The sequence below is a fragment of the Bos taurus genome, chromosome 4 (genome assembly GCF_002263795.3).
Source record: "Bos taurus isolate L1 Dominette 01449 registration number 42190680 breed Hereford chromosome 4, ARS-UCD2.0, whole genome shotgun sequence".
Lineage (NCBI taxonomy): Eukaryota > Metazoa > Chordata > Mammalia > Artiodactyla > Bovidae > Bos > Bos taurus.
This window is the reverse complement of record NC_037331.1, coordinates 59,386,478-59,411,554: the sequence shown is the minus strand read 5'-3', so window position 1 is coordinate 59,411,554 and position 25,077 is coordinate 59,386,478. Positions and strand designations below refer to the sequence as shown.

Below are 25,077 nucleotides of genomic sequence, written 5' to 3'. Positions count from 1 at the left end.
TTGCCTGGAGAATCCCAGGGACAGAGGAGCCTGGTGGGCTGCTGTGTATGGGGTCACACAGAGTCGGATATGACTGAAGTGACTTAGCAGCAGCAGCAGCAGTACATGGTTAAAGTTGAAACCTTTAATTTTGTGCATATTTTACATGCCCATGAACAGAATGTGTCAGAATAATTGACTCCTGTGATAGGTTGCAAGTATGTAACTTTAAAATACCAGGCATATGCTTTATATTTTGGTTTGTTTCACCTTTGTTTTATTGATCTAAAGTGTGTCATGAGACTTTTACTGTCACCTTCAAATTTCATTAAATCACTCATAATAGACGACATTGACAAAGGGGCTGGTTACGCTTTATGTTTTTTATAGGATTCATAGGAAATGTCATCATGATTATGTCTTTTTGCTAAAGGGGATTTTCAAGAACTGCTTCACATTTATAGAGAAGATGACAGCCCCCTTCCATCTGAAACCTAACCTCTCAACTCCATGCCTATGAATCCTGTTGCGTTTGCTCCACATATACTCATTTCTTTAACTCAGGTTTCAGTGTTCTGTCTGTAAGTCCTGGTGAGACAATGTCAGCTTGTCTTGTGCCCATTCATCTACACACTGAATGATAGCTTTACTATTTTTGAATGGTAGCAGAGTGAGAGGTCATTCTACCTGGCCATGCTGCCAACTGAAATGCTTAGTGTGTTTTCAAATCTTGGGTTATTAGAGCCAAAGAAACTTCATAAATCAGTTCACCTGTTCTCTTATAGATGTGGAAAATGAGAGTAGAATAGCTAAGAAGAAACTTCTTTCTTTTCTTTTCTCTTTTTAACCATTATTACAGACAAGAAGGTGTACATTAAAAAAAAAAAAAGCCATTGTCTGGGGTTGAAGAGTGAATACTTTAATAAGAGATATTGTCAAAATATGACTGCAGTCATTCTAGGGTCAAAGTCATGGTGTTAGAAATATGGTATGCAAAATTACCTTCAGAGAAACAGCCTGAGGGGCCCCTAAGAGATGTGTCTCTCGCAGGTGGATATGTCTCCATCTTAACCTCAGCAATGATCGTATTAAAGAGAGAGGAAAGTAGTGCCTTGTTTCTTCTTGGAGGGCAAATCATTTGAGTTACAATTATTTTTAAAGGGCTATCCTATTAATAACAATTAATAAAACTTTGGGGGATAAAAGCCACATTAGTAACCAGTTAATGCAAGGGGAAGATAGTGTGTGCTAACATCTTTCTCCAGTGGGATACTGACACTTAAAACTCACATTATGCCTTAAAGCAGTTCATACATGCCTTCTTTTTAGTCACCAGCTGAGCACCAATTTTATTTTCTCAGATATTTCTAAGCTGTGAGAGGTGTCTGCCTAAGAGGAAATCCAGGGGCTGTTTCTAGGATGAGGTGAAAATTGATTCTGAGAGGAAAAACAATAGACATTCTCTGTAATGAGTGGGGTGGGGGGAGGCAGTGGAGAGTGCAAAGGGATTTCATGAGGGCTTCTTTATGACTGAACCAAAGTTTCTCTACCAACCAAGTTTGCTTTCCAAATCAGGATATTATAGAGAGATGGAGCAGAATCGTAAACTTTTCAGTATCCGAGGCATCAATTCCTGGCTTTTGATTTCTTAAAACCCACATTTCTAGGTCAAAGTTTAAATGTCTTTCTGGAATAGTCCTTTTCACGTTTCCACGCTGTCCCTGCAATAAGACCTCTTGCTGCATGCTTCATGGTGCACGCGCAGACTTGCTTCACTTCTAGATGGAGAGGGAGGCTCAGAGAGAGACAGAGAAGAGGAAGCCACAAGGTTTTCAACCTTGTGGACAGTTTTGTGTATTCCCTATGGGAACATGTGATTATGGGGAATATTGCCTGCAAGATGCTGTATCACTATACTATGTAGGTGAGAGAGCATCTTAGAAGAAAATAGAATTCTCTGCTCTTCACAATGATCAGGCTTAAGGGAGAATGTGAGGATGTGAGTAGGTTAACTCTGGACAATGAACATCTACTCACATTGAGAGAAGTCCATCAAGGCTTCTACCGACCTCATATCCTTAGTTGCATTGGAGTGTCTCTTATTCCTGGAACATGCTGTGCAGTTTCACCCCATGTTGTGTGAGTATTCCCCCTCCTGTCCCACCAAACCCATCAACTACCTCACTCTTTCCAGCTATCAACAATGCCTTTCCTTAAAGGTTCTGTGAACAATCCTCCTCCTTGAAGTCTGTCCTTTTCCATTTAAGCTGTTGGCCAGATTGAGCTGGTCAGAATACTTCTGTGGATTTGTTTCTAACTAGAGTTTGAAGATGAAGTTTTGTTGTTTTTTGTTCATTTGATTTCCCCCCCTAAGTTAGAGGGTATTAAGGTGTCAGGTAGGACTTTTAGCTACTAATTCATAGCCATCTGGAGAAGATGGTCTGAGAGAGTGAAGTAACCTACAAAGAGAAATGGAAAAAAGAGAAAAGTATTTTCTTATCAGTGTTTGAGAGCTTTCTTTTGGGTTTAAAAAGATAGACTCTGTTCTCCCTTTCTAAGGTTTATTTACATGAACTAATGTGTGTGTGTATTTAAAAGTTTAATATACTTTGATGGGTTTCTGCCATTTGCAACGGAATAATTTTGATCAACACGAGTACCTTGGAGGAATCAGGGACATAATCTCTAAATTTAGCAAGTGGTCACTTTGTCATCAGTGGAAGAATGGAATAAAAAAGGATTATAAGAAAGAGTAGTGATACTGTTGAATTTTAAGAGAATTATTGTGGTTTTTGTAAATAACATTTACTAATAAACTTCCAGTGGCTCAGAATTATTCTACTCACGTATTTGAAAATGTTTTAAAATAACAAAATTTTAAATGATGCTTATTCCAGGTTTTGTTAGAAATGAGACACCTAATCTATAGCCTTCTAAGCATTATGTTTGTCTGATATTGAGAAATCTGACATTATTATTTTAATGCACATAGCCATATTTATATGCATAAGAAATTTAAGTGGAAAATCATTAGATTTTGCTGTATTATTGATTTCTAGTTTCTCTAGTGAATTAAAAGTTACTGATTTTTAAACTCAGAAATAAAACCTCATATACTGGTGCTTTTTATGCTAAAAAAAAAAAAAAAAAAAGAGAAAGAGATTATCTTTAGTTTTGCTTTCAGACTAGTGAATTCCTTGTAGGTTGGTGAAAAAGTTAAAAATCATAATTTGATGAATTAAAAGTAGTGTATATTTTCATCACTTTCGGACACATAGAGTGACTTATTTTATGATTTGCTAAAGTTGTAGACGTTTTCTGACCTTTTCTAAAGCAAAAATTGTGTGCCAGTTTTGCAAACTTTTCTTTATATTTGGATCTGTCTAAAGCTACCTTTGAGAACTAGAGAATTCTGATCAAGAATTCTGTTTTTCCCTGAAAAACTTCCTTCAATATCTGATTTGGATGATGTGATGGAGATTATCTTTGTTCCTACTTAGATATGTTGAAATTGCCTCAAGGCTTTGAAGTTCTGAGATTTAAAGAGAAGATGAAATACAAATACGTATGTGCTCTTTTCATATGGAAATAATATTCTGAATGAGAAGTAACTTCTTTGTTGGCATACAGTGGGCCTTTGGAGAACAGGCTGCATGCTTTTCTGTTGACTTCACTAAGATACGTTGTTAAATAAGTAGAAACCAAAAACTTTCAGGATTTTAAAGGGTAAATGATATTTTCATTAAATTTTTAACACTTAAGAATTTGAGGGTTGTGTTTATTTCTGTGTTTAAAGTGTGTCTATTTCATTCGAGTTCTAGTGTTTTTTGCTAATAGCTTTCTATTTTATTAATTCTGATTATTAATGCTGTAAATTTTCATAGTAAAAGAAAATCATGTAATATAGAAAGGTAGCTTGAAAATTACTTATAATGTTTCCACTCAGACTTAACCACTATTAGCCTTTTAGTATTTATCCTTTCATCCTTCACCTGTCTGTATGAATCTTTGTGGGCACAACTTAATCTGTGCATCTCAGACCATTCTGTGGGTGTCTTCAGTGGGCCTATTTGACTGGCTTCTCTTTCTTCATTGAGATTTCTCTTTTTTTATATGCTTTACTCCATTCTATCTATAAGGGGTTTCCTGTCTTTTATTTTTGCTTTTTTGCCCCTTATCTCTCTATCACACACACTCTCACTGTTTTTCACGTTCTTTGTATACAGAGTCATACATATGTAGTGTGAGTGAGTCTCTATATGTGACGTGAATGTGAGTATGTATGTATATATATACATATGTCAAAATAGGACCATAGGATACATGCAGCCTTATAATTAAAATATTTTTTGTAACAATAAATCTAGATCCAAAGCTCTTTTTTTTTTAAATATATTTTTTAATATGGACCATTTTTACAGTCTTTATTGTATTTGTTACAATATTGTTTCTGTTTTATAGTTTGGTTTTTTGACTGCAAGGCATGTGGATCTCAGCTCCCTGACCAGGGATCGAATCCACACCCCCTGCATTGATTGGAAGGCAATCACCAGGGAAGTCCACCACCAGGGAAGTCCCAAAGATCCATTTTTAATGACTGAATAGTATTCTGTGGTACTAGATTTAATTTATTTATCCAGTCCTTTCAAATAATTTCTTTTGGACATTTAGGTTGTTTCCAATTTTTTGTTTGTTACCATATTTAGTTTTTTAATGCACATTTTTACGTATTTGTAAAATCATTTCTTAGTAAGTGCAATGTTAATATTAATTATTACTAATAATCCTACTGTAAATTTCCTTAATTTAGATGATATAAATTATGTAAACTTAGAAATTCACTATTAGGCTAAAGTCAATACAGTTTTTATAAGATTTCTTGGGAAAGCTCAATTTTTTTTTAAGCAAAATATTAAAAGGTGCCAGCAACTCTTGGTGGGGTGTGGTTTTATATTGCTGTTGGACATATCTAACAGTGTATTTTCTGATGGGTATGTCCTGAGCTCTCTTCTCTGTGATCAACAGGAGGAGTGTTTTGAGAAAACCAGTTAGGGTTATGGCTGTTGTTTGTGATCCAAAGAGCAGGATCAAGCTACATATTCACAGAGCAGGAATGAGACTCACTACCCTGCCCTTACTTGGATCAATCACACTCTTTGCTCAACAACAACAGGCTCTCATTTTAAGTTTTGCCTCCTTTTCTTTAGTTCTTTGTCTAAATAAGGTTTACTTGAGACAGGAGCTTTGTTTTCACTGTGTTGTTTTGTAAAATGCCATATGCACAGATGACATTTTGTAGATAATAAAACAGCAGTGATTATAGGCTGTTGGTAGTTCTCTGTTGATATCCTTGCTGGTAACAATACACTAAGATATCACTTGACATTCTATTGAGTTAACGGAAACTGTTGTGTTGGTTTTTACTGCTGCTAAAAGCAGGGAGAATATTGATTTTAATCAGAAAGAGCAGGGAGAAATTGCTTTGACATGTGTTTTTCACTTGATCTTTGAGAATGTCATGAAAAAATAAAAAGAGTAAATAATAATCTATGTGAGGTTCTTTCAAAAGAGCTGAAAGGTTGTTTGAAAATAAGTGACCCAAGGATAGAGATTTCATTTCAGAAATGAAATGTTTAATCAGCCATCTCAGAATAAAATCTCACATGACAAAAATAAGCCTTTCATTGGCATATTACATAATTATATTTTTAGTCATGCTGTGATTGAAATATAAAGGAACATGGTTTAACGTGTTAATAATTTTAATATTTATGTAGTTATTCATTCAACAAATATACAGTGATCACCTCCAATAAGGCTGTTGTTGTCCTAGGTTCTGGGGTCACACTAGAGAACAAAGCAAAGCCCTTCCCTTAGTGGAGTTTGGATTCTAGAGGAGGAACAGATACAATAAACAATGATGTAGTGTGTCAAGTAGCAGTAAGTACTATGGAAAAAGAAAACAGAACAGAATGGGGAATGTGGATGGTAGTAGCATTTTACATATTGCAGTTGGGGAAGCCACCCTGGAGACCTAAAAAAGGGACAAATGGGCCATATTTGTATTTGTTGGCAGAGTGTTCCTGGCAGAAGGAAGAGTAAGATCAAATGTCCTGAGTTAGGAGTATGCTCCAGAGATAGCAAGGAGGCCTTTACTGCCAGGAAAGTAACAGATATCAGCAAGGAAGTGGGAAGAGTCAGATCTTCTAGGGCCTTGGAGGCCGTTATATAACTTTGGCTTTTACTTTGAGTGAGATTAAAGTGAATAGAAAGTCATAATCATGAGAAGTGATCTTATTTCCTTTTAAAGGGATTAGTCTGGATGCTATAAGAAAAACTGTCAAGGTGCCAAAATGCAGAAATGCTGGAGTAAGCTAGTTCATATCCAGACAATGGGGGATAATGGTTTGGATCAGGGCAACAGCAATAGAGGATGTGAAAAGTGATTCAATTTTTGCTTTGTTTTGGAGATAAGGGTGACAGAATATCCTGATGGATTTGATGTTAAGTATGAAATAAAGCAAGCAAAGATGTTTCCAAGGTTTTGGGTCTGAGCAATTCAGAAGGGTAAGGCTGAAGAAAAGAGAGTTTGGTAGGGAACGCGGCAGTTCATTTTGGGATAAATCCAGTGTGGACATTACGGATGAGTATTTAGTTCCAAGAAAAAGGTCATAACTGGACATGTAGATTTGGGAGTGGTCAACATAAAGTTGATATTTAATACCATTAAATACAGGAAACTGGAAGAGATCATTTAGGGAGTAATTTAGGTAGAAAAGTTCTGAGACCCAAGGCTTGGGTTCTTTCCAGGGTTAGAGGTTGGAGGGATCCACAGTAAAGGCTGAGAAGGGGTGAGATTGTGAGGGACAAGGGAACCAAAAGAGTGGTCTTTCAGGGGCCGAGTGAAGTAACTGCTTCAGAAAGGAGGGAGGGGGCATGGGGTCAAAAGCAACAATAGGTCTATGAAATAAGGACAGAGTTGGCAACTGGGAATCATTGTTGACCATTTTGTGAGTTATTCAGAGAAATATTAATAGAAAAGGCTTTCTGGAGAGAGTTTAAAAGAAAATTTAAGGACTTCCCTGGTGGTACAGTGGATAAGGAATCCTCCTGCCAATGTAGGAGACACGGGAAGATCTCACATGCTGTGAAGCAGCTAAGCCTATGCATCACAACTACTGAGCCTGTGCTCCAGAGGCTGCAAGCTGCAGCTACTGAAACCCGTGAGTCCTAGGGCCTGTGCTCTGCAACAGGAGAAACCACTGCAATGAGAAGCTGGCACACCACAACTAGAGAAAACCCTTATGCAGCAAGAAAGACAAAGCAGCCACAAATAAAATTAATTAATTAATTAATTTAAAAATGTCTAGAAAAAAAAAGAGACAATAAAAAAAATAGAGACAACAGTATAAGTAACTATTTATGAGTTTTGCTCTAAACAGGAGAATGGTACCATTGTCCCAACCATGTTGAATGGGTAACCAGGCAGCATACATACCAGGCTGGCTAGAGCAGTGTTTGCTGGGAAAAGCTCCAAGGGGCAGAACCAGTGTCCGATGCACGAGCCCCCGCTGCACATGACATTTAGGGCAGTGCACAGAGAACCAGCAGGGCTGAGTGTCAGGCTCCAGGAGAGAAATTCTGACACTAGGCGGTGGGGCTTTAAAGCTGCACCAGCTCCTCTTCTGATGTAAGTAGGGGCCGATTTCAGCCCAATTCCTTTAATCCCTGCCTTAATTGCTAACAGGGCTGAGGTTCAAGTTTCTGGCTGACCAGGGTTGGATATAATAAGTACTAGCTCCCCAGTTTCCATAGGAGCTCTATCAGAAAACAAATTCTTTTCTAGGACCCCAGGTTAAAGAAGATTAGTCCTGATAAGGTGAGCCTTATTTCTTAGTAACAAGAGAAGCAGGAGAAGGTATAGGAGGGCTTTTCTTAACTTCTCTCTTCCTCCCTTCTCTCCTTTTCCTTCTCTTCCTTCCTGCCCTCATCCTCTTCCTTCCTTCTTTTCTTCCTTTTCTTTGATGTGCAATATTATAGATTTTTATACTCTGGTAGAGAGGAAAGACCATTGACTATAGTGACTACAGTGAAGTTGCTCAGTTGTGTCCGACTCTTTGAGACCCCATGGACTTTAGCCTACCAGGCTCCTCTGTCCATGGGATTTTTCAGGCAATAGTCCTGGAGTGGATTGCTATTTCCTTCTCCAGGGGATCTTCCCAACGCAGGGATCAAACCCAGGTCTCCTGCATTGTAGACAGACGCTTTACATCACTGGAGTGATTGCTGTTGAGAAGATGAGAGGATTACCAGTCAGTGTAAGTGGAGGGCTTGGCCTTCGTGAGAGGAATGGATAGCACATCCACAAAGCAGGATGGGTAAGCACAGCTGTGCTTGTGCTGTGGTCAGAGCTTGTGGACATTCTTTTAGGACTGCTTCTAATTTCTCAGTGAAAGGTGAACTTGTGTTAGAAGCAAGGAGTGCGAAGCAGCTGTTGGAGTGTCTGTAACAATGTGTGATTAAAAACCTCATTTTCCCAGTGAAAACAAATTTTAAAGTTAGCTACATGCTCTAAAAAAAGAAACTACTTTCCTTCTCTTACCCAGGATTGAATTTTGTGTATTTTTGGTGGACAGTCTTGGTTAAATCTGTTTAAATATGTTGTGCTGTGCTTAGACTCTCAGTCCTGTCCTGCTCTTTGCTTCTCCATGGACTGTAGCCTGCCAGGCTCCTCAGCCCATGGAATTCTCTAGACAAGAATACTAGAGTGGGTTGCCATGTTCTCCAGGGGATCTTCCCAACCCAGTGATTGAACCCAGGTCTCTCACATTGTGGACAGATTCTTTCAAGCTGAGCCACCAGGGAAAAATTTGTTTAGCTTTTGGTCAAATATTTATTTCTATGGGCTGCTTTTTCATATTAAAAAAAATCTCTTTTTTAAGTGTTCTGTGATTTGAGTCATGTTAGATGATTCTGTCAGCATAACACAGAAATAAGCAAAATGTTCTTGAGCTTCTATGGCACATGTGCAGAAGAATCTGTACTTATTAAGCTTACAAATATGTTTAAAATTCAGTAACCTTCATGTGGCTCCCAGCAAGAAGAAACATGACATTTGAAATTGTGTCTTCATAGCCTTCTCAGGGCACCGGATGATTGACACATTCTAACCTACTTTATAACTGTGAGACTGAATCAGTTATTCACATAAGTTTTTTCCCCCTGCATTTGGAGCTTTAGATAATTGGATTAAATTATAGCAAAAAATAAGTCAGGCCTGCTATACTTACACTCTGTAAACTGGCAGGAGACTGACTATTTTGGTAAAATGAATACATTTTCCGTATGTCATTATTAGGTGTTACTCTTGAAAAAGCAAGCAAAAATCTCCTATTTTAAAGTAAATAAAATAACATAATAACTGGACTCTATAATCCTTGGTTTCCTCAGGTTTAATATGAAGGTCAAGCTAACATTACACTAAATGGTGCTATATATACCCATACTTTAGTTGCTAAGTTGTGTCTGACTCTTTGTAGCCCTGTGGAGTATAGGCCACCAGGCTTATCTGTCCATGAGATTGCTCAGGAAAAAATACTGGAGTGGGTTGCCATTTCCTTCTCTAAGAGATCTTCCTAACCCAGGAATGAAACTCTCATCTCCTGTGTCTCCTGCATTGGAATGCGGATTCTTTACCATTGAGCCACCAGGGAAGCCAAATGATCTATTAAAGTCAAGTGTTAGTCATTCAGTCATGTCTGATTCTTTGTGATTCCCATGGACTGTAGCTTACCAGGCTTCTCTGTCCATGAGGTTCTCCAGGCAACAGTACTGGAGTGGGTTGCCATTCCCTTCTCCAGGAGATCATCCCAACCCAGGTATCAAACCTGGGTTTCCCACATTGCAGGTGGATTCTTTACCACCTGAGCTACCAGGGAAGCCTTATTGATCCTATCAGTTCAGTTCAGTTTAGTCGATCCTATATGATTCTATATGATCCTGTAGACACATCCAATTATAAAATTTTATGATCTCAAAATAGTTTTAGCAAGTGAGCCATTTGTAGCTAAGTTATTAACCTAGATGATGCCATCCACTAGTTTTCCAACATACCTGTGGTTGTTTCCTCTCACAATAGCATTTCCTTAGTTCCTTTGAGATGAACCTGCCATTTTACTTCAAGTTGTTAAGGTGGCTCAAATGGAATCAGGGGACTTATTTCAAGCCTCATGTATTTCTTCTTTTTTTTTTTTTTTTTTACAGTCCCAAGATCAGCTGCAGTAATAGGAACTGCTGTAGGTAGTTAGGGCTTTTTTTTTTTTTTTAAATTTTATTTTATTTTTTAACTTTACAATATTGTATTGGTTTTGCCATATATCAAAATAAATCCACCACAGGTATACATGTGTTCCCCATCCTGAACCCTCCTCCCTCCTCCCTCCCCATACCATCCCTCTGGGTCGTCCCAGTGCACCAGCCCCAAGCATCCAGGATCGTGCATCGAACCTGGACTGGCGACTCGTTTCATATATGATATTATACATGTTTCAATGCCATTCTCCCAAATCATCCCACCCTCTCCCTCTCCCACAGAGTCCAAAGGACTGTTCTATACATCAGTGTCTCTTTTGCTGTCTCGTACACAGGGTTATTGTTACCATCTTTCTAAATCCCATATATATGCGTTAGTATACTGTATTGGTGTTTTTCTTTCTGGCTTACTTCACTCTGTATAATAGGCTCCAGTTTCATCCACCTCATTAGAACTGATTCAAATGTATTCTTTTTAATGGCTGAGTAATACTCCATTGTGTATATGTACCATAGCTTTCTTATCCATTCATCTGCTGATGGACATCTAGGTTGCTTCCATGTCCTGGCTATTATAAACAGTGCTGCGATGAACATTGGGGTACACGTGTCTCTTTCCCTTCTGGTTTCCTCAGTGTGTATGCCCAGCAGTGGGATTGCTGGATCATAAGGCAGTTCTATTTCCAGTTTTTTAAGGAATCTCCACACTGTTCTCCATAGTGGCTGTACTAGTTTGCATTCCCACCAACAGTATAAGAGGGTTCCCTTTTCTCTACACCCTCTCCAGCACTTATTATTTGTAGACTTTTGGATCGCAGCCATTCTGACTGGCATGAGATGGTACTCATTGTGGTTTTGATTTGCATTTCTCTGATAATGAGAGATGTTGAGCATCTTTTCATGTGTTTGTTAGCCATCTGTATGTCTTCTTTGGAGAAATGTCTATTTAGTTCTTTGGCCTATTTTTGATTGGGTCATTTATTTTTCTGGAATTGAGCTGTAGGAGTTGCTTGTATATTTTTGAGATTAGTTGTTTGTCAGTTGCTTCATTTGCTATTATTTTCTCCCATTCTGAAGGCTGTCTTTTCACCTTGCTTATAGTTTCCTTTGTTGTGAAGAAGCTTTTAAGTTTAATTAGATCCTATTTGTTTATTTTTGCTTTTATTTCCAATATTCTGGGAGGTGGGTCATAGAGGATCCTGCTGTGATGTATGTCGGAGAGTGTTTTGCCTACGTTCTCCTCTAGGAGTTTTATAGTTTCTGGTCTTAGTTTAGATCTTTAATCCATTTTGAGTTTATTTTTGTGTACGCGGTTAGAAAGTGTTATAGTTTCATTCTTTTACAAGTGGTTGACCAGTTTTCCCAGCACCACTTGTTAAAGAGATTGTCTTTTCTCCATTGTATATTCTTGCCTCCTTTGTCAAAGATAAGGTGTTCATAGGTGCGTGGATTTATCTCTGGGCTTTCTATTTTGTTCCATTGATCTATATTTTGTGCCAGTACCATACTGTCTTGATGACTGTGGCTTTGTAGTAGAGCCTGAAGTCAGACTATTGATTCCTCCAGTTCCATTCTTCTTTCTCAAGATTGCTTTGGCTATTCAAGGTTTTTTTTAATTTCCATACAAATTGTGAAATTATTTGTTCTAGCTCTGTAAAGAATACCATTGGTAGCTTGATAGGGATTGCATTGAATCTATAAATTGCTTTGGGTAGTATACTCATTTTCACTATATTGATTCTTCCAATCCATGAACATGGTATATTTCTCCATCTATTAGTGTCTTCTTTGATTTCTTTCACCAGTGTTTTATAGTTTTCTATATATAGGTCTTTAGTTTCTTTAGGTAGATATATTCCTAAGTATTTTATTCTTTTCATTGCAATGGTGAATGGAATTGTTTCCTTAATTTCTCTTTCTGTTTTCTCATTATTAGTGTATAGGAATGCAAGGGATTTCTGTGTGTTGATTTTATATCCTGCAACTTTACTATATTCATTGATGAGCTCTAGTAGTTTTCTGGTGGAGTCTTTAGGGTTTTCTATGTAGAGGATCATGTCATATGCAAACAGTGAGAGTTTTACTTCTTCTTTTCCAATTTGGATTCCTTTTATTTCTTTTTCTGCTCTGATTGCTGTGGCCAAAACTTCCAAAACTATGTTGAATAGTAATGGTGAAAGTGGGCATCCTCGTCTTGTTCCTGACTTTAGAGGAAATGCTTTCAATTTTTCACCATTGAGGATAATATTTGCTGTGGGTTTGTCATATATAGCTTTTATTATATTGAGGTATGTTCCTTCTATTCCTGCTTTCTGGAGAGTTTTTTTTTTTTTTTATCATAAATGGATGTGGAATTTTGTCAAAGGCTTTCTCTGCATCTATTGAGAGAATCATATGGCTTTTATTTTTCAATTTGTTAATGTGGTGTATTACACTGATTGATTTGCAGATATTGAGGAATCCTTGCATCCCTGGGATAAAGTCCACTTTGTCATGGTGTATGATCTTTTTAATGTGTTGTTGGATTCTGATTGCTAGAATTTTGTTAAGGATTTTTGCATCTATGTTCATCAGTGATATTGGCCTGTAGTTTTCTTTTTTTGTGGCATCTTTGTCAGGTTTTGGTATTAGGGTGATGGTGGCCTCATAGGATCAGTTTGGAAGTTTACCTTCCTCTGCAATTTTCTGGAAGAGTTTGAGTAGAATAGGTGTTAGCTCTTCTCTAAATGTTTGGTAGAATTCAGCTGTGAAGCCGTCTGGACCTGGGCTTTTGTTTGCTGGAAGATTTCTGATTACAGTTTCAATTTCCATACTTGTTATGGGTCTGTTAAGATTTTCTATTTCTTCCTGGTCCAGTTTTGGAAAGTTGTACTTTTCTAAGAATTTGTCCATTTCTTCCACGTTGTCCATTTTATTGGCATATAATTGCTGATAGTAGTCTCTTATGATCCTTTGTATTTCTGTGTTGTCTGTTGTGATCTCTCCATTTTCATTTCTAACTTTATTGATTTGATTTTTCTCCCTTTGTTTCTTGATGAGTCTGTCAAGCCTCATGTATTTCTAAATGACACGAGTCTGAAGGGAGAATTTTCCTGGAACTTGTTAAAAATGTAAATTTCCAGGACTATGAAACTGGTCTTAGAAATCTGCATTTTAATAACCATTCAAATAGTTCTGAGGTCGGCAGCCAATGAAACACTTTGGAACACAGCCCTGGTTAACACATAAAAATTACATAATTATGTATACTTGCCTGATTTAGTGAGATTGGACATGAGAACTCAACTGCCATAAGGTTTAGCTGAAAATCAAAAGATGATAAAAATTATCAAAGGGAATGGAAATTAAAAGACAGTGTAATAGGACTCCTACCTGATAATTGCCAGGTTGTCATGATGATGAGAAGGAGCTGAACATCAGAAAAGTTTATAAAACATTATAATGAGAGATATCTTAAAAAATTCATTTAATATGCAAGCTTTGGAATTAGTTGGGAGAACTCATGCACTGAATGCCAGGAAGTAACACATCATGATGTTAAAAAAAAATGAAGAGAGCTATAAATCAGACTATCTTCTGTAGTTTATGGAATTCTCCAGGCCAGAATACTGGAGTGGGTAGCTATTCCCTTCTCCAGGGATCTTCCCAACCCAGGGATTGAACCCAGGTCTCCCATATTATGGGTGGATTCTTTACCAGCTGAGCCACCAGGGAAGCCCAAGAATACTAGAGTGGGTAGCCAATCCATTCTGCAGTGGATCTTCCTAACCCAGTAATAGAACTGGGGTCTCTTGCATTGCAGGCAGATTCTTTACCAGCTGAGCAACAAGGGAAGTCCCTTATCTTCTGTTAGTCATTCCCAAGCGACAAAGAATAGCAGCCACTGAAAATAGGACCTTAGCATCTGTAACATAATCTAATATATGTAGTTCTATACATCCATCCTTGAAATCTATCTTGAATCCAGAAAACTGTCATGCTGGAAGTTAAGAACCCTGTTCAATTATGCTGGTAAATTTTCTTTCTTTCTCTTTTCCTTCCTTCACCCTCTCCTTCCTTTTATCCCCCTTCTCTCTCTTTATTGCTTTCTCTCTTTCTCATTATCTGTCTCTGTTCCCCTCCCCTCCCCCCTTTTTAATATCTGAATCTTATGTGTGTATCATACAGTCAGGGAAAAGATGTCCATTATTTTGTCTTTAAAAAAATTGTTTTAACATTAAAAAAATTATAAGCTCCACACAGGTAAAGAGTATGACAAATGCATTTTAGAAACCCTTAATATTTTCCACTGTAAATGGTAATATTAGAGTTGCAGCCAGTATTTTGATGAGCTCTCTGCTGTTCCTCTGCTCAAAGTGTACTTCTCATTTTCTTCCTTGGGTTGAAATACTGGTAGTTCTTTGAGATTTAATTAAAGCCTTAGTTTCTTTGGAAGTATCCCCAATCACCATCCTTAAGTCTCTCCATACCCACCAATTAAGTGCTTTTTCATTTGAGTTTTCATATAAATTTGATCATGCGTGCCTGCTAAGTCACTTCAGTCATGTCCAACTCTTTGTGATCCTATGGACTGTAGCCCTCCAGGCTCCTCTGTCCATGGGATTCTTCAGGCAAGATTACTGGAGTAGTTTGCCATGCCCTCCTCCAGGGGATCTTCCTGACCCAGGGATCAAACCCATGTCTCTTGCGTCTCCTGCATTGGCAGGAGAGTTCTTTACCACTAGCACTGACTGGGCAGCCCCAGTAATTTGATTATGCTACTTATCAATTTGTGACCTCCTTAAGTAGGGTACTGGAGATGCTACCAGAGATCAGTGGAGAAATAACTCCAGAAAGAATGAAAAGATGGAGCCAAAGCAAAAACAACACCCAGTTGTAGATGTGACAGGTGATAGAAGTTAAGTCCGATGCTGTAAGAGCAATATTGCATATGAACCTGGAACGTTAGGTCCATGAATCAAGGCAAATTGGAAGTAGTCAAACAGGAGATGGCAAGAATGAACTTCAACATTTTAGGAATCAGCGAACTAAAGTACACTGGAATGGGTGAATTTAACTCAGATGATCATTATATCAATTACTGTGGGCAAGAATCCCCTAGAAGAAATGGAGTAGCCATTATAGTCAACAAAAGAGTCTGAAATGTAATACTTGGATGCAATGTCAAAAATGACAGAATGATCTCTGTTCATTTCCAAGGCAAACCATTCAATATCACAGTAATCCAAGTCTATGCCCCGACCAGTAATGCTGAGAAGCTGAAGTTGAACAGTTCTATGAAGACTTACAATACCTTCTAGAACTAACACCCAAAAAAGATGTTCTTTTCATCATAGGGAATGGAATGCAAAAGTAGGAAGTCAAGAAATACATGGAGTAACAGGCAAACCTGGCCTTGGAGTACAGAATGAAGCAGGGCAAAGGCTATTAGAGTGTGTGCCAAGATAACACACTGATCATGGCAAATACCCTCTTCCAAGAACACAAGAGAAGACTCTTCACATGAACATCACCAGATGGTCAATACCAAAATCAGATTGATTATATTCTTTGCAGCCAAAGATGGAGAAGCTCTATACAGTCAGTAAAAACAAGACCAGGAGCTGACTGTGACTCAGAACATGAATTCCTTATTGCAAAATTCAGACTTAAATTGAAAAAAATAAGGAAAGCCTCTAGACCATTCAGGTATGAACTAAATCAAATCCTTTATGATTATACAGTAGAAGTGACAAGTAGATTAAAAGGATTAGATATGATAGAGTGCCTGAAGAACTATGGAAGGAGGTTCGTGTCATTGTACAGGAGGCAGTAATCAAGACCATCCCCAAGAAAAAGAAATGCAAAAAGGCAAAATGGTTGTCTGAGGAGGCCTTACAAGTCGCTGTGAAAAGAAAAGTGAAAGGCAAAGGAGAAAAGGAAAGATATACCCATTTGAATGGAGAGTTCCAAAGAATATCAAGGAGAGATAAGAAAACCTTCCTCCATGTCAATGTATGGTAAAAACCACTACAATATTGTCAAGTAAACAGCCTCCAAATAAAATAATTGATTAAAAAAAAAAGAAAGAAAGCCTTCCTCAGTGATCAGTGCAAAGGAATAGAGGAAAACAATAGAATGGGAAAGACTAGAGATGTTGTCAAGAAAATTAGAGGTACCAAGGGAACATTTCATGCAAAGATGGGCACAATAAAGGACAGAAAAGGTAAGGACCTAACAGAAGCAGAAGATGTTAAAAGAGGTGGCAAGAATACACAGAAGAACTATACAAAAAAGATCTTCATGACCCAGATAACCATAATGGTGTGATCACTCACCTAGAACCAGATATCCTGGAATGTGAAGTCAAGTGGGACTTAGGGAAGCATCACTATGAAAAAAGCTAGTGGGGGTGATAGAATTCCAGTTGAGCTATTTCAAATCCTAAAAGATGATGCTGTGAAAGTGCTGCACTCAATATGCCAGCAAATTTGGAAAACTCAGCAGTGGCCACAGGACTGGAAAAGGTCAGTTTTCATTCCAATCCCAAAGAAAGGCAATGCCAAAGAATGCTCAAACAACTGCACAATTTCACTCACCTCACACACTATCGAAGTAATGTTCAAAATTCTCCAAGCCAGGCTTCAACAGTACATGAACCGTGAACGATGTTCAAGCTGGATTTAGAAAAGGCAGAGGAACCAGAGATCAAATTGCCAACATCTGTTGGATCATTGAAGAAACAAGAGAGTTCCAGAAAAATATCTACTTCTGCTTTATTGACTACGCCAAGGCCTTTGACTGTGTGGATCACAACAAACTGTGGAAAATTCTGAAAGAGATGGGAATACCAGACCACCTGACCTGCCTCCTGAGCAATCTGTATGCGGATCAAGAAGCAACAGTTAGAACTGGACATGGAACAACAGACTGGTTCCAAATCGGAAAAGGAGTACGTCAAGGCTGTGTATTGTCACCCTGCTTATTTAACTTATATGCAGAGTACATCATGAGAAATGCCACGCTGGATGAAGCACCAGCTGGAATCAAGATTTCTAGGAGAAATATCAATAGCCTCAGATATGCAGATGACACCACACTTATGGCAGAAAGTGAAGAAAAACCAAAGATCCTCTTGATGAAAGTGAAAGAGGAGAGTGAAAAAGTTGGCTTAAATCTTAACGTTCAGAAAACTAAGATCATGGCATCTGGTCCCATCACTTCATGGGAAATAGATGGGGAAACAATGGAAACAGTGACAGACTTTATTTTCTTGGGCTCCAAAATCACTGCAGATGGTAACTGCAGCCATGAAATTAAGACACTTGCTCCTTGGAAGAAAAGTTATGACCAACCTACACTGCATATTAAAGAGCAGAGACATTACTTTGCCAACAAAGGTCCATCTGGTCAAAGCTATGGTTTTTCCAGTAGTCATGTATGGTTGTGAGAGTTGGACTATAAAGAAAGTTGAGTGCTGAAAAGTTGATGCTTTTGAACTGTGGCGTTGGAGAAGACTCTTGAGAGTCGCTTGGACTGCAAGGAGATCCAACCAGTCCATCCTAAGGGAAATCAGTCCTGAATATTCATTGGAAGGACTGATGCCGAAGCTGAAACTCCAGTACTTTGATCACCTGATGCTAAGAACTGACTCATTGGAAAAGACCCTGATGCTGGGAAAGATTGAAGATGGGAGGATAAAGAGATAACCGAGGATGAGATGGTTGGATGACATCACGGACTCAAAGGAGATGAGTTTGAGTAAACTCCAGGAGTTGGTGATGGACCGGGAACCCTGGCATGCTGCAGTCCATGTGGTCTCAAAGAGTTGGACACGACTGAGAGACTGAACTGAACTCAACTAAGTAGGGTAAGTATAATCTCTTAAATTTTGGGTCAATTTTGCTGATATAAGTATTAAGAGGGCCCCCTTTCACTCTTAGTAGAGGAGATGTCCATTCTATGGTGAAGAACTTTTCGCCTTCAGTACTTCATCTGTTATCTGTTACATGGAGGTATTCAATTAGAGTTTGTCAATGAGTTTGAATTGAATTTTATCATTTAATGGCAGGAAGAACTGTTAGGGGCTTGGCAGAAATCTTTGGGTATTTATAGGTATTATTATGTGTATCTCTTATTTATAGGTCTTAATGTTCAAAGACAGCCAAAGTAGGATCCCTTGAAGCCATTAATTAATTTGAAGAAGGCAGAGATAACTTGAATCAGACTTGGGGAATTGGCAAGTATCCTAGTCCAGTGGTTTCTAATGGTTGACTCAGAAATGTCCACAGGACAGTAAATACCCTTGAAGATACTGTTACTGTTTCATGACAAAAAAGAAAAAATAAGGTGCAAGTAGTGAGTTATAATTAAATGTGTTTATTAGATTGATCTTCATTTTAGGATTATATCTAGTGTTAGACTATTGTTTTCATGTTAGATTTTCTTTTTCTGAATCAATGGTAATTAAAAAGAACTTTCAAAATGAAAAGTTGGCATGCCTCAAGTCTGGCAAACATTGACTAAGCAAACGGGCTGTGGATGGAAGGTGCTATCTGGACTCACAAGATAAGAATAATTAAAGGGCTCACACCTGCCAGTGGTGGAAAGATCCATTACTATCCATTCTAGAAAATGAGATGGATAATATCTTTTTTTTTTCACCACTTTATCCCCAGGACTTACACAGCTTCATATGCACTAAGTGTTCAATGATTTTTTATTTAAATAAATCCAAAAGTTCCATGAATAAATCACTTGCTGAAAACATCTGAAGTGACCCAACCTGTTGAACAGATGAGTTAGTTATGCCCTGCTGGTTATCCAGCCATTTCCATGACTAGGAATCAGTGACTCCATCAGTTGTTGCTTCTTTAGTTAAAGTTTTAGCTAAAGATTCAATGCTTTTGTGTGTGGACTATTATAATGGTTTCCTTTTTTTCATTTTTGAAGTAAATAATTGTTAAAATACATTAAGATTTAACATCTTAGCCATTTTTAAATGTGCAGTTCAATGGATTCCAAATATATTCACACTGTTGTCCTCCCATCACTCCCATCCATCCACAGAACACTTTTTATCTTGCAACTGTATCAACTAGACAATAATTTCCCTCATTCCCTCCTTTCCCAGCCCTGGTGACCATTGTTCTACTTTCTGTCTCTGTGAATTGACTACTCTAAGTACTAGATTTAAGTGGAATCAGACAGTATTAGTCTTTTGTGTCTGAGGTATTTCACTTAGCGTATTGTTCTCAAGGTTTATCCATTCTGTAGCATGTTTCAGAAGTTCCTTCCTTTTTAAGACTGAGTTATATATATATCACATCTTGTTTACCTACTCATCTGTTGATAGAAACTTGAATTGCTTCCATCTTTAAGTTACTGCAAGTAATGCTGGCATGAACATGACTTTACAAATATCTCATTGAGTACCTATCCTATTCTTTTGGGTATATACCCTAAAGTAGAATTACTGGATTATATGGTAATTCTCTTTGTAAAGTTTTGAAAAATCACCCTAGTGTTTTCCATAGTAGCTGCATGGGTTTTACATTCTCATCAATAGTGCACAAGGGTTACAATTTCTATACATGCTTGCTAATCATTGTCATTTTCTGGATTTCTGGTTGCTGCTGCTAAGTCACTTCAGTCATGTCCGACTCTGTGCGACCCCATAGACGGCAGCCCACCAGGCTCCCCCATCCCTGGGATTCTCCAGGCAAGAACACTGGAGTGGGTTGCCATTTCCTTCTCCAATGCATGAAAGTGAAAAGTGAAAGTGAAGTCGCTCAGTCGTGCCCGACTCTTAGCGACCCCATGGACTGCAGCCTACCAGGCTCCTCCGTCCATGGGATTTTCCAGGCAAGAGTACTGGAGTGGGGTGCCATTGCCTGGTAGTAGCCATCAAAATGAGTGTGATGTCATGGCCTCTGTCTCCAGGACTTTTCTCTAGAGTGTTTTTTCTTACCTGTAAATCTGACTGTCAAATCTATTGATGACTCTCCAATTTCTTTTGTTTTAAATTCTAAGCTTCTTAACATGCTAACCTCTCAGGTTAATTTCTATCTAGCCACCCCATAATCTAGTCATAATGACATATTTGCTCTTCTGTATACTTATTGTCTGCTTTCAAGTCTCCATGACATTTTACTAGTGATTTTTTACCATCATGCAGTGCTTTAATTCCATGGTTCCCAAATTTGATTTCTTTTCTTTGTGCCTTTTCCCGAATTAAGAGTTCCATCTGTACTGTTACTTTCCTATGACTTTTTTATTTGCACACATTTTAAACAGTTCACTTAAAAAACTTTAGCCTTATTCTAAACAACAAAAAATTCATGAAATATTGGGTTTAATAAGTTGATCATATTAGTTCTGAACATATCCTAACAAATATACTACTATTACATTTTTAAAAAGTCTGTCTACATATCACCAAAAATTCATCTTGAACACCACCAGTGATGTGTGTACTACACTTTGTGAAAGACTTTGCTAACCCACCTTCCCAAGTCCATCTAATCGTCTCTGACTCATCCTTAGGATGAGCTCATGCATTACTGTAAGTAGGGAGTCATGATGCCGGCTCTGGAGGTAGATGAGAGGGTTCAATTTCTGACCTCCCACTCACTAATTATGTGACCTTGGACATGTTATTGAATATCCAGTTAAGCTCCCGTTTCCTCTTTTGCAAAAAAGGGGTAATATTAATTCCTACCTGAAGATTTGTGAGATATTATTAGGATAATGCATGAAGAATTCAGTATTTTCTGACTATTCTAGCTCTCCTTTTGTGCGCCATATCATTAAAAGATGATCAACATTCTTTTAAACTTTTTGTTTTGTATTGGAGTATCGCTGATTAACAGTGCTGTAATAAGGACTGTCCTGGTGGTCTAGTGCCTAAGAATCTGCCTGTCAATGCAAGGGATATGCGTTCAATCCCTGGTCAGGGAAGATTCCACATGCCTCGGGGCAAATAAGCCCATATGTCACAACCACTGTGACCATGCTCTGCAGTCCATGCTCCACAGCGAGAGAAGCCACCACAATGAGAAGCCCATGCACTGCAACTAGAGAAAGCCAGCATGCCACAATGAAGACCCAGTGCAGCCATAAATAACTAAATCTTAAAAATTAAGCAGCTTAGGGCAGCAAGTGTTTTAAAAAAAAACAACCAAAAACAATGGTGAACAGTGAACAAAGGGTCTCAGCCATACTCATACATGTATCCATTCTTCCCCAAACTCCCCTTCCATTGAGTCTCCCACATCACATTGAGCTAAGTTCCCTGAAAAAATTATCAACATTTGCTTCAGTACACACATTCAAAGGTATTCCCCCCGCTCCACCACACACACACAAAGAAAGGTACAAAGTTATCCCACTAGGAAATTAATGAAAACAAAAGTAAAGTGGAGTCTATTCAGACTATGCTTTCGTGATTAGTCTAGTACAAGTAAAGTAATTGCAATCTTTCGACCCTAAGTTTTCTGGGCACCTAAATTATAATATTTTATATGGGATGTCTAGTTGACCTTGATGTTTTTCTCTACCTGTTTCAGTCAACATCTGCAGGATTTTAATGTAACTTAAAGTGGGATAGAGGCAAAGGGGTGTTTTCAATAGCTGCTTCTTACTCTACAATCTCACTGGTGTCAAAGTAAACCACAAAAGACAGAACATTTATTTCATCTTCATGTCCAGAACTCAATAACAGCTGTAGAAATTGGTTCCATTTCTCACTCGCATTCCTTTCTAAGTCTCTTATGTCCTGGTGAGATTTTTCTCTGTTATGTTCTCTAGATCCCGAAACATTCCGGTGTACTTGTAACTGTCCATTTCTTTCCTCTTTTGTCATCAGAATGCAAGTTTTTCATTTACCTTTTCTGTGAAAATCCTGTGTGCACTGAAACTCAAGGAAGGGGAGGAAAAAAGTGCAGGAGGAAAAAGGGAGGGTGGAAACCTAAGAGATGCCTGAAAGCCAGTACTTCTGAAACTGACATTTAACTGAAGAATGGGCTTTCTTGTTATATGCAAATAGCTTTGTCTGCATTTCTTAGATAGTAAGTCTCTGGAGGAGAAACCTACCTCTGCCTTCCCTGGTACCGTGCCAGGTACAGTGTGAGCATTCTATTAACAGGGACACCATATTTTCAACTTCAAATCTGAGGATTCTCTTTGCAACATAAGAGAGACTCAATAAGAATAATGCCAGTTTTTCTTTCTACCGGACCTGTTTCAATCATAAGCATAGAGTAAAAAAAGAGATTTACTAAGTAATTATTCCATATCAATAAAAGAAAGATGGACATAGTTTTCTTTTGAAATATTTTTTGTCTTAAGCTATTAAAAATATAAAGATTGTTCTTTAGTAGCTATTAGCATATTTATGCATTCAAGACCTTTATCTTACAACCTTATGGACTTCTAGCATTTAACCCATGTGAACTTGACATTTAAGATGGAGTAGGTGGAAAATCCCATGGGCGGAGGAGCCTGGTGGGCTGCAGTCCATGGGGTCGCTTAGAGTCAGACATGACTGAGCGACTTCCCTTTCACTTTTCACTTTCATGCATTGGAAAGGAAATGGCAACCCACTCCAGTGTTCTTGCCTGGAGAATCCCAGGGACGGGGGAGCCTGGTAGGCTACTGTCTATGGGGTTGCACAGAGTTGGACACGACTGAAGTGACTTAGCAGCAGTAGCAGCAGCAGCAGGTGGTATGGTAGTGATACTTTGAAACTTAAGGAATAGTTACTACTTTTCAGATGTCTACTTTCAAGTGCTTATGATCCCTTCAGAGACAGACCTTTTAATCTTCAAACAATATTTCATGTTTAAAAAAACTAAGCTGTTTGTCAGTAATGCTTATTAAATGGAAGGTCATATCATTTGGCAAAAAATATGAAGAATGGATTATACATGCATGTTTACTGAAGAATTTAAATTATAATTTTAAAGAAGTGTGGGAGTTTAGTTTGGTAAATGAATTCTTAGCGCTCTTAGCTAAAATTAATTAATTCTAGCAAAAAAAAGAGAAAGATTTCTTAAATACAAAGAGTTAGGTCACCATCCCTTTTCTGTTGATTGATTTCTTTACAATTTCTACCAAAAGTTGTGGTCTGTCAAAAGAAACTTTTGTTTTCATGTTGTCATTGCAAAATGTTGTAACGATTTTTATTTAAAACAATTAACCTCTCTTGAGCAGCACAAGAGATTTAATTATATGTTTCCACAAGAACCAGAATCCAATTTCATAAAATAAAATTAAATAAAGCAAATAATTTGGGACTTCCTTGGTGGTCCAGTGGTTAGGACTCTGTGTCTTCACAACCATAGCCCTGGGTTCAATCCCTGATTTGGGAACTAAGATCCTGCAAACTGTGTAGTGGTACACCCCTTCCCACCCCAAAGAATATGTGAATGATGTGGTGGGACATGGGGTACCATTATATTGGGAAATGCAGACTGCCAAAGATTTCTGATTATTAACTTGAATGAAAAAGAGTAAAATATTAATGTATACATAATTTTTATGGGAAAAGCAGAGTTGCTTTAAATATGATTTTATTCCTTGGTGGCATGTTTCTTCCTCTTTTAAATAATAAATGTACCAATTTGAATCCTTTATTTTAACACCGGCTTACTGTACTGTTCAATTCAGTCACTCAGTCATGTCTGACTCTTTTCGACCCCATGGACTGCAGCGTGCCAGGCTTCCCTGTCCATCACCAATTCCCGAAGCCTGCTCAAACTCACGTCCATCGAGTCAGTGATGCCATCCAACCATCTCAAACTCTGTCGTCCCCTTCTCCTCTTGCCTTCAATCTTTCCCAGCATCAGGGTCTTTTCGAATGAGTCAGTTCTTCACATCAGGTGCCCAAAGTATTGGAGTTTCAGCCTCAGCATCAGTCCTTCCAATGAATATTCAGGACTGATTTCCTTTAGGATTGACAGGTTTGATCTCCTTTCAGTCCAAGGGACTCTCAAGAGCCTTCTCCAACACCACAGTTCAAAAGCATCAATTCTTCGGCGTTCAGCTTTCTTTATAGTTCAACTCTCACATCCATACATGACTACTGGAAAAACCATAGCTTTGACCAGACAGACCTTTGCTGGCAAAGTATTGTCTCTGATTTGGCTTACTGTACAGAGAACTGAAAACATATGTTGGGATAAGTTTGGTTATTTTGAAACACACTCAGGGTGTGGGTCAGTTTTTAACCCAGCCTTGGATAAGACCAGGATGTGGGCTGCATGGAGCTAAGTTTGTTCTAGAACACAGCAGATACAGGCTGTAGTTGAAATTTGGTGGTAGCAAAGATTAAAAAAAAAAAAACAAAAAAAAACCTTTCTAGGATGTTTCTGTAAGATTTATGGAGATTATAGATTAGTAGCTACCAACAGTGGCTGAGGAATAAATAATCAAAACTGTTAGAGAATCAGTGGTTAGTAACACAGGAAAGTCCTGGATTAGTGGGCCAGAGAATGGCTCAATTCAGAAGCATGTCATGGTCTTGGATGACTCTGAGTAATTGATGGGGATCTTTAACTCAGTGGCAGAGCATTGCTGTACTGAGCAGGTATTTCCCCACGAATTTGCAAACACATTGTTCTACTATTCTAGGACAGTGGAGTTTATTTCAAGTGGATGTCAAAACTAAGCTATTCTCTCTTGGAAAGAAAGGCAGGAGAAACCTTGCATAGTTCACTGTTTCAGTTGTGAGGACTGGTTTGGCCCAAACTTTTAAAATATTAGAATATTGCAAATATTAATTATTCAATGTGAAAAATCATTTATTTT

At 38.1% G+C, this 25,077-nt stretch overlaps 1 long non-coding RNA gene across 2 annotated transcripts in view; it reads left to right on the top strand.

Moving 5' to 3' along the window:
- Positions 1–7,479: 7,479 nt before the first annotated feature.
- Positions 7,480–25,077, top strand: part of LOC112446332 (uncharacterized) — a 133,335-nt gene continuing 115,737 nt past the window's right edge. The window contains exon 1 of one of the 2 annotated variants that reach the window (XR_003034262.2): positions 7,480–7,669. This is a non-coding gene — a long non-coding RNA (uncharacterized lncRNA). The remainder of the gene's footprint in view (positions 7,670–25,077) is intronic. The other variant, XR_003034263.2, reaches the window with a different exon arrangement.